The sequence below is a fragment of the Ceratotherium simum genome, chromosome 36 (assembly GCF_057802395.1).
Source record: "Ceratotherium simum simum isolate JZ-2026a chromosome 36, ASM5780239v1, whole genome shotgun sequence".
NCBI lineage: Eukaryota > Metazoa > Chordata > Mammalia > Perissodactyla > Rhinocerotidae > Ceratotherium > Ceratotherium simum.
In genome coordinates, this window is record NC_141935.1 from 23,522,918 (window position 1) to 23,538,254 (window position 15,337).

General features: G+C 53.8%; 1 protein-coding gene across 3 annotated transcripts in view; it reads left to right on the forward strand.

The window, feature by feature from the left end:
• The first annotated feature begins 440 nt into the window (after positions 1-440).
• The window catches only part of EPHX1 (epoxide hydrolase 1), a 35,455-nt gene continuing 20,558 nt past the window's right edge, over positions 441-15,337 (forward strand). The window contains exon 1 of one of the 3 annotated variants that reach the window (XM_087424407.1): positions 441-546. The gene's annotated coding sequence lies outside the window, so the exon portion shown is untranslated. Of the gene's footprint in view, positions 574-15,337 lie in introns of all 3 variants that reach the window. The other 2 variants (XM_087424409.1, XM_087424408.1) reach the window with 2 other exon arrangements.

A 15,337-nucleotide genomic window follows, 5' to 3' on the forward strand; every position in this document is an offset into this window, starting at 1 on the left:
ACCCTGAAGACCTCTTTGAGGAGGCCCACTTTCATCCACACTGGTGCTGCTCAGACTTTGTGTTGAAAGACAAATTTGTTTTTAAATTTCCCAGTCTATCCCGGATCATGACATGTGGAAAACACAGTAACAATGAACTGCTAGAAGGATGAAATAGGAAGGACATACAAGCCGCAAGCTTGGGTTCTTTTGTTTTTAGCTTCAGCTGACAACGTTACTGTATCAGATTGATGTAAGGCAGGCTTCCTGAACTCCTGGGCTCCGTTTCTGTACTCGGTCCGCGGACCGCACTTTGAGTAGCTCTCCTCCAAAGCAGAGGCGGAGCCTTAGCGGAGGAAGAGACTGCCCCCGGGCGCTCAGGTAACGCGGGCGGGGCGGGACTGAACCTGGATGGGCCGGGCCGGGCCCGGGACCGCCCCGCTCGGAGCCTGGGTGGGGTCAGCGCCGGGCGGCCGGAGAGGAGCCGAGGAGGAGCGGGGGCGCCGGGGAGTCGGAAGGACCGCTCGCCTGCGGCCGCCGGAGCCAGGGAGCCGGGAGCCGACGATCGTAAGCGCCCGGGCGCGTGGTGCGCAGGTCCGGGGCCCGGGCGGCGGGGAGCGCGCTCCCGGGAGGCAGACGCGGATCGGGAAGCGCGGGCGGGGGGCGCGGGATGGGGGCCCGGTGGCCGCGGCTGGGGGACGTGCAGACAGGCCTCCGCTCACGCTTCTGGGGCCCGTCCCTCGCTCGCCACCCGCAGCTCCCTCCCGGCGCCGGGGACCTGGCGTGCCCGCGCCCTGCGCCCAGCCGCGCTCTGGCCTCCAAGTGCGCGCGGGTCGGGGCGCCGGAGGAGCGCAGCGGGGTCCCCGGGCCGGCTCTCCCGGAGCGTGTTGCTGCCAGGGCTGCCATGCACTTGTCACCAGAGCCCTAAACCCTCTCTCAGGTCCTTTCGTTGAAATGTGCTTTCTTGCCATCTCTGTCCGACGCCCCCTTGCCCTCCTGCTCGGCTGGGCGCACAGAAGAGGGAGCGTGGGCCTGGGGTTAAGACTTCACCGTGTAGTGGAAGCCACGGAGTGTGATCAGTCTGAGGAAGAGCGCAGCAGGGACCCGAGATTCAATCAGCCTCCCCCCCTGGCGGGGGCCCATTTACGGGAGAGCGGTGCAATAGAAGCTTCTGGCCCTCGCTTGCCCTGGCCCTTCCGAAGCCTTGCGCGGGGAGGGGGCGAGGGCAGGGCAGTGGCTCTAGCAGTGTTATAATCCTGATTTTGACTTCTTTTTCTTAAAGCTGCGTCCCTCCCCCACTCCCCTTCCCTCCACTGTATAAACCTCAGGCTTCACAGAGCCTGGATCCGCCCCCGGCTGGGCAGACACCGCTCCCCCTTCCCTGACACCTCTCTCTGCCCTGGCAGCTCTGTGCGGGCTCTGCAGGTGGAGTAGGAATGGGGGGTGAGGGGGACCTATGCGTCTGGCACTTCAACTCCTAGTGCAGCGCCTTGGCCTGGATTTATGAGCTGTTGTGGGAAATTGTTGAGGACATAGAGAATCATGCCTGTTTCTGTTCACTCTGCAGCCTCCTCTGAATTCAGCATAACTGAAAATAAACATTTGCAGGAAGCCAATTGCTCCAGAAAGTAGCTTGTCTTCTGGTGCCAGGCTTGCTTCCTTCAGGGAGTCAGGGCTTCGGGTTCCTTGTGGGGAACTTCCGCTGGCCCCACGGGGTCTGACTTAGCACCAAGCTCTGGCAGTGTTCAGCAAACAGCTGTTCTTTCTCAAATTCCCACACCAGGAAGGGCCATGTGAGGAAGTGTGGGCAGTGCTTAGGGACTGCCCTCTGCAGGGAACATGCCCTCGTGGGGTTTGCAGTTTTGTTGGGTGAAAAATGGACGATAAACAAAATAAGTTTGTAAAATATAAAGTCTGTTAGAAGAAGATGTGTGCCTTGGAGAAAAATAAAGCACAGAAGAGGGAAAGGGAGTGTCAGGTGACAGAAGAAGGCCACACTGAGAGGTGACGTTTGAATAATCCTGAGGAGTAAGGGAGAGGCAGGCTGCTGTCTGGGGCGGCAGTGCCGCGGGCTTCGGGCTTTGAGAAGAGCAGGTGCAGAGGCCCTGTGGCAGATGTGTGCCCAGCAGGGATGAGCTTTACATCCGTGTTTGCTGAGTGTGGGCCGAGCTGCCACCAGCGTCCTTGGTGTGAGTGACCTACTGGATAAACTGAACTGGCCCAGCCTGAGAGAAGAGGAGTCCAAACTTTCTGCTGCCTGCCCGCAATGGTCCCCCCGTTCCAGTTTCAGGAAAGGGAGGACTTCCATGGAAAATAACTGCTCAGCCAGGCAGCCTGGGTGAACCTCAGCACAACTGCTCCAACGCCCACATGCTCTCTGTGCCTCCCACCTGCCTCTCGGCTGTGCCTTAAGCACTCCAGCTGGTGTGGATTCATGGGAGGGGGCTGTCTGAATGAGGCTAGCAACTGAATGAGGGCTCTTTGGGTGGAGGGACCTTTAGAGAAAGGGTATCCGACCACTGGAGGAAGTGGAGTGCCTGCCCCCCTCTTCTCCTCTGGTGTCCTGGTTCATGTCTGACGTCCAAGTCCAGCACCAAGTGGGGCTCACAGGAAGCCCCATGTCACCAGTGCACAGTGCCCCTCCCACCCACACAAGAGCCCAGCAGGCCCCAGGCCTAGTGAGTGCTCACCTGGCACCTTGACTCTTCCCTTCCAGCATCCTGGCCTGGCCCAGACACGGGAAGGCAGGGGCTGCCCAGACTCCATTCTTTTTTGCTGAGGAAGATTCACCCTGAGCTAACATCTGTGTCAGTCATCCTCTATTTTGTATGTGGGTCATCGCCACAGCATGGCCACTGACGAGTGGTGTAGGTCTGTGCTCAGGAACCAAACCCGGGCCGCTGAAGCGGAGCGTGCTGAACTTAACCGCTAGGCCGTGGGGCTGGCTCCCTATTTCTTCATTCTTGAGCTGAGATACTCAAGGACGTGGAACACAGCTGGGCTTACAAGATCCGGGAGGGCTGAGTGTGGGCTGGTCACCGCTGCTGAAGAGATAGCCCAGGGCATACCACTGAGCTGGAGTGGGCACGGAGAGAGCGGGCCTGTGGTGGCGTCAGGGACCCCTAGGATCTCATACTCAAAACCCACCTCTGATAGGGCCCTACATCCCATCATTGGTGATTCAGTCCTTTGAGAGGCTATACAGTGATGCGGAAAGAGAACTGGCCCAGAAGGAAGACCCAGTTCATGTCCCCGCTCTGCCATTAAAATGTCCCCTCCCTGCACCTGATCTATAAAATGAGGAGGCTGGGCTCTCCAATCGGCAAGACTCCTCCCAGCTCTAGTATGTGATGTTCTGTGGTTAAGATCAGCAAAGGCATCTTCAGGAACCGTGGGTGGAGAGGGGTCAGTCTTGCCGGGGCCGGGGTGGGCCTGCAGGCCATGCCAGGTCCACTGAGGGCAGCTTCAAGTGCAGTCAGGGCCCTGGCCCAGGGTGTGGGGGGCAGAGCCTCAGACAGGTCAAGGGCCTGGAGTTGAGGCAGAAGGGTCACTGCCCAGCCTGGGTGGCCTCCTGGGGTCACTTGTGGGGGCTTCTTGGCCTAAGCTGGGCGCTTTAGGAGCAGAGTCTCCAGGGGGCTGTGTGGGTGAGGTGGGGACTTGCGGCAAGGACAAGGCACCCTAGTGGTTCCTCCAAGAGGGAAGCAAAGCTTTGCCAAGGCTCCAGCCACCCCCTTCCCTGAGGCGGGGCGGGGGAGTGGCGGGTGCTCCAGGAAGAGCTCCTCTCGCCAAGAAGAGCACAGGCAACCCTGCCCTTGGTTATGTAACTAAACACACAATGGTCCAAACCAGGGCAGCCTCTTCTGCCGTGAAAGTATATTTACTTTCTTAGGGGAGGTCGTAGTTTGTCCTTTCTCACCAGAGAGCAGCTGTTCTCACTCTCTGAAGTCTGGCCCAGAGCTTTCCTCCCAACGGCTCAAAGACCTGGAGTGGAGTCTTTGTGCCCACTGGACCCACTGTCTCTCTTTCCTTCTGTTGCCTGGCCAGTGGGCACTGTTCTCACAAGGAGCCAATTTCACGCACAGTCCGGCCGCTGCCAAGCCACACCTTTTAGGCTCTCCCAGGCCTAAGTAAAAGTGCTTCTATTAGGAAAGAAAATATTCTTCTCTCTGAGGAGTTCAAAGACTTTCCAGAAGGTTCTCTAGTTAACCCACAAACAGGGACCCCAGGCCTTGTCCTGGGTCAGGAGCAAAGGAGTTTTTGCTGCCTTTAGCGTTTGGGAAGATTGATAAACAGGCTGAGTTAAAATGTCCTCTTGGCACTTACCAGCTGGGTCCACTCAAGCTACTTAGCCTTGCTGAGCTTCATTTTTTTTTTTTTTTTTGCTGAGGAAGATTGGCCCTGAGCTAACATCTGTGCCCACCTTCCTCTATTTTGTATGTGGAACGCCGCCACAGCATGGCTGATAAGTGGTGTAGGTCTGCGCCTGGGATCCGAACCTGCAAACCCTGGGCCGCAAAAGTGGAGCACACGAACTTAACGACTACGCCACCAGGCTGGCTCCAGCCTTGCTAAGCTTCATTTTTAAATCTCTTTAAAACAGAAAAAACTACCCCAGACCTCTCAGTGTTATTGAGGTACAGGAGATGATGTGTTTAAGAGTCTTCCCACCCTCGTGTCACAGTCTGGGGCTTCTCTGGGCTTCCTCGCGGGAGGCTGTGGTGTCCAGACACATACCGATACTCTGGAAGGGTTCTGAGCATCCCCACCGTGGGCCTGTCCGGCTGGCTCTGGCCCAGCTGTGGCCTGCACCGTGAGCCTGGGAGGGCTGCGGGAGGCCCAGGTGCCGCCGAGAGGCCAGGGAGTGGGCCCTCCGCCCTTCCCCGAGGGCCACCACCTCAGGTTGTCCCCTGACAGCTCAGCCTGGGACTTGGCTTGCCCTGTGGGGTGAGCAACCTTTGCTACATTTCATGGTGACTCTCCAGTTGTACTCCAACCTTTTAGAAAGTAAGAGAAATCCTTTGGTCCCACTGTCAAGCCGCATGATGAGCCCTGTTGTGACCAGGGCTGTTCAGGGAAGAATGAGTCTCTCACCAGCTCTGTGTGGAAAAATGGATATACTTTCCTGCTTTCCTGGGTTTTTTGCCTGGGGCAGGACCTACTGGCTGGAGCACGTGGTCCCTGGCGGGAGGCAGGAGCTTGCCTGGCCAGCAGGTTCGGGAAGGCGCCTCCCTCCTGCAGAGGCATGGCTGTTCTCAGGATCTCCGGAATGCTCTGTGAAGCTGGACCATCTTGATTTCAGAGTCGCCCTCAGGACTGCTGATTGAACTCCAGTGGTACTTTTTAGCCTTTTGTGACTTTTTATTCCTTTTGGCAACCTAGATGTTGCCACAAGCAAACTCACTCCCACCAGGATAGCAACAACCCAGAACATTCCTCGGGACTCTGACCCTAGTCCTTAGGACTGCCCTGCCTGAAACACACGGGCCCTTCTGACAAGAATGCTGGCTCAGGTTACTCGGCCGGCCATGGCCAGCTAACAGCGCCATCCTGTTACACACAATTGAGGAAGCTTCCAGTTGGGGAGCACGTGGTTGAGGAGTAGCAGACTCGGGGGGGTGGGGAGGGGCAGAGTGTGGCTAATGGTGGGAAGGAGATCAAATAGCTGTATTACATGGCCCTCTCCTTTATCCCCTGAAATAGGAGTCTTCTCTACCCAGATGGTGAATGCCAAGTATTGAAACTCCACAGGAGGGAATGCTTTTTCCTCAGAGGCAGTGAACTGTGTTCCACTTGGGTTTTTTCTCCGGTAACTTAGAACCAATGGAAAGCTCGTCGGCTCTTATTTTAATTGGCAGAACGGGAGCTGGAACAAGACTTCAAATGAGACTCCCCGAGCATGAGAACATGAACCCCACAGTGTGGAGAGTCTGGTCCCTCCCTGCGTTATGTCACTTAAGGCCTGTGTAGAAGGTTGTGTGAAGGAGTTTATGGTGGGCCCCAGCTCAGGGGCATTTAAAATCTGTGGAGGTCACCATCCCCTCTCTAAAGTGCTCAGGGCTAGCCAGCCCACCCACGTGGTCCTCCCCTTCATCCGTCCAGACCCTCTATGGTGTTAGGTCCTGATGGGCCCTTTGCTCAGGCCCCAGAGCCGAGAGCCCTCTGGTCATCCCAGGCCATTCTTCCCCGCACTTGCTGCCTTCTAGCCATGCTGGCCTTCGGGTGCCAGACTCCCCCCTGGAGTCCTCTGCTCATTAAGGAGCACTCCTTAATGTCCCATCTCAGTTCAGGCAGCACTTCCTCAGGGAAGATTCCCTCAGCTTCGGGCTAGGCCCCTCTCCCCACCTTTAGTGTGCTCAGGATTTAAACACAAAACGTGAATGCAGCTCTGTGTGCGGTCCCCTTTCCCCGAGTTAACTCATCAATCTTCCCAACCTGGAAAGGGAGGTACTTTATTCTCCCCATCTTACAGCCGGGGAGACCGAGGCCTGGAGAAGTGGAGTCCCTGGGCTGAGGTTACATGGCTGGCAAGCGGCAGGGCCGGGATTGAAAGCAGGCAGTGGTGCCTGACCACAAGGCGGGCTGGCTCCCGACTCCCTGAAGGTTTTCGTCAGATCGACAGTCCCAAATTGTATTCTTTCTTTCTGTCTACACAAGTGTATCTATCTGTCTATCTGTACAGCTGGAGGTGGGGTGGGGAGAGCCCCCAGGCAGGTGGTGGATGTGCCTTCCTTCAGGCCCCAGAACAGGGCTCCCCCGAAGAAGGCTGCCCCCTCACACTGTTTTTACTTCTCTTTTCCTCTGCTTTGTTTTTGCCCACAAACAACATTTTTCCTTTCCTTTGGGTGTTGACACTTGGCCGTTCCCCCAGAGCTGGGCTCCTGGTCTTGCAGGGAGAGAAACAAGGCCCTGATCCCAGTCCAGAGCATTCTGCTCAGCCCAGTTCCCCTGCATTCGGCCTCGCCCATCCTGAGTGCCTGGTCGGCCACTGGGGTTCAGGGAAAATGGCTGTGGGTGCAGAGGCTGGCCACGTGCTGGGCTGTGCAGTCAGGGAGGCCCCCTCCCAGGATTTTCCCCCATCCAGGCTGGGCCAGCCCGCCACCCAGAGTGGTCTCTGCTGCAGTGACAGGGCCCGGGAGGAACTCCCAAAGGGCTGAAAGAAGATGGGGTGGGGGCTGGTTCCCAGCGCGGAGGGGACAGGTGGGCAGGTCAGACCACACAGGCCTTGAAGGCGACACTAACCCATGTGGCTGTGTCCCAAGGGCAGCAGAAAGCTCTTTAAGGGTTTTAACAGGGGGTGTGATATGGTGAGACTGGCATTTTCGAAAGGTCGCTCTGCCTGCCGAGTGTTGGAGGCGGCAGAGCGGGTGTGAGTAGACTGGACAGGCGCTGTGCTGTGGTCCAGGGGAGACCGCAGGACCCTGGGCGGGTCGTGGTGGTGGAGAGGGATTCGAGATGTTCTCTGGGGGTAGGGCTGCCGGAACTTGCTGTAGATCAGATGTGGGTGAAATGAAGGAGAGGGCTTTCAAAGACATCACCTGGGTTTTTGGCTTGGCATTTGAAAGGTGGGTAGTGCCAGCCACAGTGAGAGGGAACCCCGAAAGAAGACGAAGTTTAGGGGGATAAGTGCAATTTCAGATGCACCAGAGTGGGTTTCGAGACATGAGGAATAATCAGGTTGGCAGCTGGGTGTATGGGTCTGGAGCTCAGAGGAGGCCTGGGTTAGAGCCACGCACGTGCCTGTCATCTGTACAGAGGGGCAGCAGGAGCCACGTTCACGGAAAGGATGGCCCCGTTTGGACACCGGTTCTCTGGCAGCCCGGCCAGCTTCCCTGACCTAGTCTCACATTTCCGCCAGCCCCGGGCCTTCAGATGCCTGTGGGTTTCTGGATTAACCTCTGTTCTAGAGACTTCTTGGCCATGAGAAAGTCACACAAAGATGTCCCAGCCTTGGCTGCTTGAGCACATCCGTGCAGCTCTGGTGTTGTGAGGGCGTCTGACTCACCTCTGAAGTGGAATCACATGGTCTGTCACCCCTAAGGGTTTTCATCTTTTAAAAATGAATAATTATTTTGTTTTTGAGCAGATAGTACGTGCATTGGTAAAAAATGATTTTTTTCTAGGTGCAAACACTTATGGAGTGGAAGCTTATTCCCTCCTTGCAGGCGGTCACTGTTGCCAGCGTCTGGGTGAACTCCCAGGGCCAGTCTTCAACAGGGCGTGTGTGTCCCTCAGTCCACACGAAAGGCACCTGATAATTCTGCACACTTCTCTGCAGCCTGCCTTTTTCACCATACATCGTAGAGATCTCTCCAGAGCAGCATATAGATTTACCTCTTTTTTTCGCCTTCTGCATAGTATTCACTGTATGACTATGTCACACCTTACTTTACCAGTCCCCAGTTGAGGAGCATTAAGATTGTTTCCAATCTTCCGCTTTTACCAAAAGAAAAAAAAAAAGCTGCCGTGGATATTCTTGTACAAAGGACATTTTACCTAAATGTAGTATTTTGGGGAGATAAACTCCTGGAACTTGAATTGCGGGATTAAAGGCCATCTGTAATTCACAATTGGCAGCTGTTATGAAATTGCTTTTCATCCGGTTTTTTATTTAAAGAAGCCGGCTGAATACTTGGAGCCAAGTGGGACACCCTTTTCTGTCCTCAGGAGGGGTGGCGCCACCCTTGACAACACGTCTTCGAGGGGCCACACACTGCCTTGTGTCTGCCCTCTGAGAACATACTTTTTCTGTGATTGGGACGGCAGGAAAATGTTTATTTATTATATAAACGTTTCAGAGATAGACCATTACTGTGGCACTGGAAGTTCTGAAGACTGAGTGTTTGTTCTTGAGAGTCTGTCCACTGGGGGACTTGATATATTTTCTTTTCCCCCTGACTTTCTCAATTAGTTAGGATTATGTTTGGCTTTATATAATAGACAACACAAAATAACAGTGGCTTAAACAATATAGAAGTGTATTCCCCTGTCATACAAAGGAAGTTTGGGAGTAAATAGTCCAGGGCTGGGGGGCTGGCTCCATGGTGAATCCAAGCTCCTTCTGTCTTTCTCCATCATCATTCTAGCACTGACTTCCATCCTCGAGCTCACTTTATGTCCAAAACGGCTTCCAGAGTCCAGCCATCATGTCTATGTCCCGGGAAGCATGAAGAGGAAGGGGAAGGGCAGAAGGTGCATGCTTCCTGGCTAAGTCAGGGCTCTTTACATCATCTTCCACACACACGCAGGACCCATGTACTCTTCTGTAGGTTGTACACTGGACAACCTTAGAGGATGCCATTCACATCGTCAGCATCATGGATTTGTATTTTTATTTATAAGCCCTTCCTGGCAGATGGCAATGAGGCATCTTGTAACAAAAGCACTATATTAGGTTAATTTCCGGACAGTATTTTGAGGAATGGGTGTGTTTTCCTAATTCACACCAAGGTGCTGTCTGGACCGCAGATGGCTCTGTCTCAGATACACTTCACAGCTCTTTGTCAGCACTGAACCACTCTGCCATTCTGAGCGCCAAGGGGTGCCAAGAAATGTAGTGTTTAGCTGGGCTTCTCCAACTAAAATAAAAATCCCACTGCCAAGAAAGAAGGGGAAAACATAGCTGGCAGCCTGCCCCGCTATCTCAGTCTGACGGCATGTTTGCTGAGAGGCCAGCTCACTAAGGGCAGCGGAGGTGGGGGGTTGAGTTTTGAGTAATCTCCTGTCCAGGTCACCTCTTTGTCACACAACCATGAAATGCTCGCATCCCCCAGTCTATTTCCTTACCTCGCTCTTCTCGGCATGTAATTTACAGAGGGGTCATCTGAATTGCAAACACGATTTCTAAGTTAAAGCTCCTGGATGAAATAACAATTTATAAAAGAAATGAGGTAGGGACACCTTTCAGCTAATACAGAAATAAATGGAATGACCGCACTTCGAAGTTCAAAATCATCAACTCTTACCCTGAACGTGGATGTAGAGTTCTTGTGGTTCTTCGCCTACACCGTGCACTTTCTTCCTGCCATCCCTTTGCACGTGCTCTCCTTTCTCCCTGGATTTGTCCCCATGCCACTATTATTTTCCAACTGGTAAACTCCTATTCATCCTTAAAAACCCTGCTCAGTGACCTCTTCTCTGTGAAACCTTTGTGGCAGACTTAACCACTCCTACTTTTGCAGACTTCTCTTCCATCTGTGCACATATATCATTGTATCTATCACTAGAAGGGTCTTATTGTTCATCTGTTTGTCCTACTAGAGCAGGAGCTCCTGCAGGTACAGGGCTGTGTCTTATTCCCCATGCCTGCAAAGGGGAATAAGACTTGGGCTCCTAGTCAAATTCAGCTTCTGCTGAACCACCCTCTGGTCCAAAAGCGAATTTTTACTTGCTTTTCCAAGGAACCAATCCAAATCTCTTATTTACTTTAAAAAACAAATGACTTCTTGATACTTTCCAGACCAAATCCAAATTACAGAAAAAGAGTTTACTTGAGCTTTTACTATCAATCTCAAAATAAATCGTATGTTTTACAACTTGTATTTTTGTCCCAAGCATAATGGAAATATTACGTTCATTTAAATTATTAGACTGATGTTCCTTTTAACAGTCCGGGAGAACAAAGGGCCTACCCTATTTGACCTCCTATTTTTAAAATTGTCCTTTGTGAGTCAGACCCAAAAAGACAAAAGGAAACTAATAAATTGCTCTAGTAGCATCATTTGTCACTTTCAAATAGTTTACATTTAGTCAACCTTTTAAAGGTGAAAGTCATCATATTACTCAGCTAACTTCTTCAACTTGAACTCATTCTTGATTTTTTTTCAAGTTTCATAAATGCATGCACAGGACTTGACCTCCCTGCAGAATTTGGGGAATTCCACTTTATATAATCACATTTCTTATCAGAGTAATCAATTATAGTGCCTCAGGTTTCCGTCTAAGCACAGCCTCTTATAACGAAATGACCACTGTCCTCCAGTGATTGTGTTTTAGAAAAAAATCAGGCTTTACAACAAAAACTACATTTTCCTGGGGCTGGCCTGGTGCTGTAGTGGTTAAGTTTGTGGGTTCTGCTTGGGTAGCCTGGGGCTCACAGGTTCAGATCTGGGTACGGACATACACACCGCTCATCAAGCCATGCTGTGGCAGCATCCCACATACAAAATAGAGGAAGATAGGCACAGATGTTAGCTCAGGGCCAATCTTCCTCACCAAAAAACACCAAAAAACAAGAAACTACATTTTCCTTACTAGGCAAGCTAATCATTTTTTTAGGAAGGGTACTGTGGCTCCAAGAAAAAATACTTTCATTCAGATAGCCTTCCCCTCCCCACCCAACTATCCTAGCAAAGTATTTTGTCACTATTTTGGAAAAATGCATTACAAAACAACCTAATTGGATACAATATATTTCTAGAACTTTTAGGGTAGATCAGTTAAGCTCTTACTTCAGGTGCTGGTATGACAAAGAAGGCACCCTCGTTTTGTATTACATCTGAATTTTTCTTTGTGTCTCCTAAACGGTGATGCTTTGACGTGGTTAGAATGTTTTCTACACCAGCGGAAGGTGACCACACAGAAGAGATAAATATAGCTGTCCTTGGAAGCGTGAAGGCTCAGCAAACAGAATTGGGCAGCAGATTGTAACTTCTCGGATCAAATAAAAAAGAGGAGCTGAGACTGTCCTAAGGACATGTCTTGCAAAACGCTGATAGCTAAAGCTGTACATCACCTTGTGCTGTCCTTCATCCTCCCAAGCCATGTCCTTGGTGAGGGCACACGGGGAGGACAGCAGACGCCCTTGGACCACAGATGCCACGCCATGCACTTTTTTGCTTCCAGCGTGTTTGTGCGCATACGCTGCAGCTGGGCCCTGGGGCGTGGGCTAAATAATCTAACAGGGACAGGGGTTCCTCTGGGGTCTCTCCGGGCCGGAGATTCCGCGCAGTAATAAGGGGTTTAGGGGAAGAGAGAGGAACACACACTGGTGGAGCATGTGCTTTGAGCCAGGCCATCCTCACAGCCTGTGAGGTCAGCAAATGGGCTGAAAGGGGGGGCGGGGTTCGGAATGCGGCCATCTGGTGGTGTAGTCCTTGAGACGCCAGATCATCCCTTTTCCTTGTCACCAGTGATGGATACCAGCCTGGGGCTCCTTCCTGGAGTCCCTGAGAAAACTTAAGAACAAAGTTACTGCCTTATGGCTATAGGGAGGTCTGTGTATATGGCAAGGTGCAGAAAGCAGCAGAGCGTGCATATTGCTCAGAAGCAGGTGCGGACTCATCCAGGCTACGTGCAAACTAAAGCATTGCACACTCAGAAGAGGGGTGCCTTGTGGGTCAGGGTCATTTATAGCTCCAACACGGTTCCCTTCTACCAAGTGGCTTCCTGTAGGCTGACTTATGCTAACCTGTGACTACCTATCTATCATAGCTATCTCATCAGCACTGACATCTCTAGGCCTGTTATCTCGATTCCAGTTCTGATGGTACCCTGCACACACCTACTTCCACCTTAAGGGGCCTGTCTTACTTGAGTCCACTGGCAGGACAGCAGCCCGGCGGCCTCCAGCTTCAGGTGTGTGGTTGCACGACATCGAGCGCCTCTGTGTGCAGGGCGCTGTGCTCGGGGCGGCGGGGAGGTAGAAGAAATAGAAGATTGCATTTTAGCTGGAGGAGGGGAAGGATGGGAAGGAAACCCATGCTGCGGGGAAGGTGACTTGGAAGCGACAGCAGCCTTGCCCCGGCTTCTTGCGGAGCTCTCAGAAGCCCCCTGCCCTGGCCGTCCCAGCACGTGCCGGGAAGCCAGCAGCCTTCTGTGGGCCGGTGGAGGCCGTGGGAGCAGTGGCTAGCCTCAGGCCCCAGCTAGCCAGTAGCCCGTGGTGACCCTGAGCGGAGTCATTTGCCCTCCCTAAGCCTCGGCACCCCCTCAGCCCGCTCTGTCATGATGGGCTCGGCTATGACACTATTCAGTTCTGGGGTTTATCAGCCACCTTTTCTAAAGAAGGCATGGTGGGGATTTAGGGCTGAGAAGGACATAATTCCTGTCTTTGAGAAGTGCACAGTTTCACCGTACAGTTTCACAGTTTCCCCAAGCAACAAAGCATAAGGAGTTGAGGTGGTCTGCGGAGGGTGCAGAGCATGGGCTGTGGCGTCTGGCTGCCTGCACTAGAATCCTGCTGTTTGATCTTGCACAAGGTACTCAACCTTAGTCTTCTCATCTGTAAAATGGGAACGTTGTGGGGCTTCAGTGAGTTAAATGACACCAAGTGCTCAGAGCAGTGTCCGAGGAAGCCCTCCCCGACCTTGCCTGATACCCTCCGACAGAGGGCCCCCAGGAGGGAGAGGGCACTGGGGCGGGTTGAGGGGAGGGCGTGAAGACCCACTGCCGGCGGGGCAAGAGGAGAGGCTTGGCTGCCTCCTGAAGACGGAGGAGCAGGGTTTTGACAGGGGAAATGCAGGGTGTCCTAGGATTTGGAGAAACTGCCTAGTGTGGCTTCAGGCTCCAGAGTGGGGGCGCCTCGTGTGTCTGGCTACAAGTTTAGACTGTAGCTTGCAGGTTGTGAGAAGGAGGGGTTATGGAATTTCTCTGGTGCCCCTCCCAGGAAAAGAGAGTTAGTGAAATGCGAGAGAGAGCGGGGCTGCTGAGATTTTCACAGGCCCGGGGGAGAGGGCGGGGGGAAGCAGGCTGCCCTGGAGCTGCAACGCACTTCAATTTCTGGTGGGATCTTGGACACCACGGATGCAGAGTCGTGGGTCCACCCTTCCCCAGAGGGTCATAACCAGCTTGGGTGTCCAGCTTTCTGCGTGGGACCACCCCACCAGGACGGCTCTGGGAGTCCCTGCTGACCTGTTACCTCGGAGATGGTGTTTTCTCTCTGCCTTTCCTCTTGATCCTGCAGAAGGGCCACAGTTGCTCTGACCTCGGGCCCGGGTGTTCACTCAACAGCTCTTGGTGGGATCCCTGCATCTGCCACGACCAGGCCGGGTGCTCACTGGGGTGCCTTAGGGAGCAAGACAGACAACCTGGCCTTCTCCGAGTTTATAATCCAGTGCAGAGCAGGGGTTCTCAAAGTGTGGTCCCCACACCAGCAGCAGCAGCACCTGGGAACTTGTTAGAAATGCAAATTCCAGGGCCTCCCCCAGACTCCTTGAGTCAGAAAGTCCATTGAACAAGCTCCCGGGTGATTCTGACACATCCTAAAGAGGAACCACTGCTCGACAGGGTGCGTTCTCAACCGAGGGCAGCTTTCCCCCCGGGGAACATTTGGCCATGTCTGGAGACGTGTTTGGAGACGGGGGGAGAGGGGTATTACTGGCATCTAGTGCGTAGAGGCCAGGGATGCTACTGAACACCCTTTAATGCACAGGACAACCCTCACAGCAAAGAATTATCGGGTCCAAAACATCAGTTGTGCCAAGGTTAGTGAGAAACCTGCTTAGTGCCGCTACAGGAAGGGCGACGAGTGATTCTTCTCTCCCTTTACTCCAGACGTGTCGCTCTGCGGCCACATGACCTGGGGTGAGTCACTTCCCCCTCTGGCCTGTTTCCCCAGCTATGAAGTGAAGAGGTTGGACTCAAGGCTGCTGAATCCTTGGCAGCTTGGATGTTCAGTGGCTCCAACCTAGCCACTGGTTGGCCCTGTGGCGGTGGGGCTGATGCAGCTCTTCTCTTGCCCCCAGGTGCCACCTGGCCGAGAGAGGCCATGGAGAGGTGGGCTCCTCATCTGCCTGGTGCCACCTCCTCCCCAGGCCGCTGCTGCCAGAGTCCAGCTGGCCTTGGGTTTCCCGGGGAACAATCGTTCTCCCCATTGTGGGTGATGTTTGCTTCCACTGGCCCCACGCAAAGGAGCCGGCCCTGGGGAGGAAAGGGAGCCACCAGCTGGCTCCTCACCCTCGCCTGCTTCCTCCAGGGAGCTGTGGCGCCCTCTCTCCTGAGTCTCCAGCCTCAGTTTCCCCTACTCTAAAGAGAGCAGCAGCCCTGGCGAGGGAGCTCCAGAGGCCTGAGGGCAGCTGCGGCACCCTGGACGCCGGCCTGCTGGAGCCTGGCACTTCCCAGACCTTCCAGGCCCCCAGCGGTGGGCAACTCAGTTCTCACTCTCAGCCCAGGAGCCTGGGATGGAGTCTGGGCGCAGAGTTAGGACCAATGGCCGACTCATTGACCCACCACCTCCTTCCTCGTTGGACTGCAGCTCCTCTGGGCCAGGAAGGGGAAGGTCTTGTTCGTTATTATTTCAGTTTTTGGAAAAGATGTGCAAGCCTGGGAGACACGCTGGGGCCGACGTGCAACCGTGGCTCTGTGATCTGGGGTCCCCGAGAGCAGGTGTGAAGGCTCAAGGCTGAAAACAGGTGCAGAGGGGAGA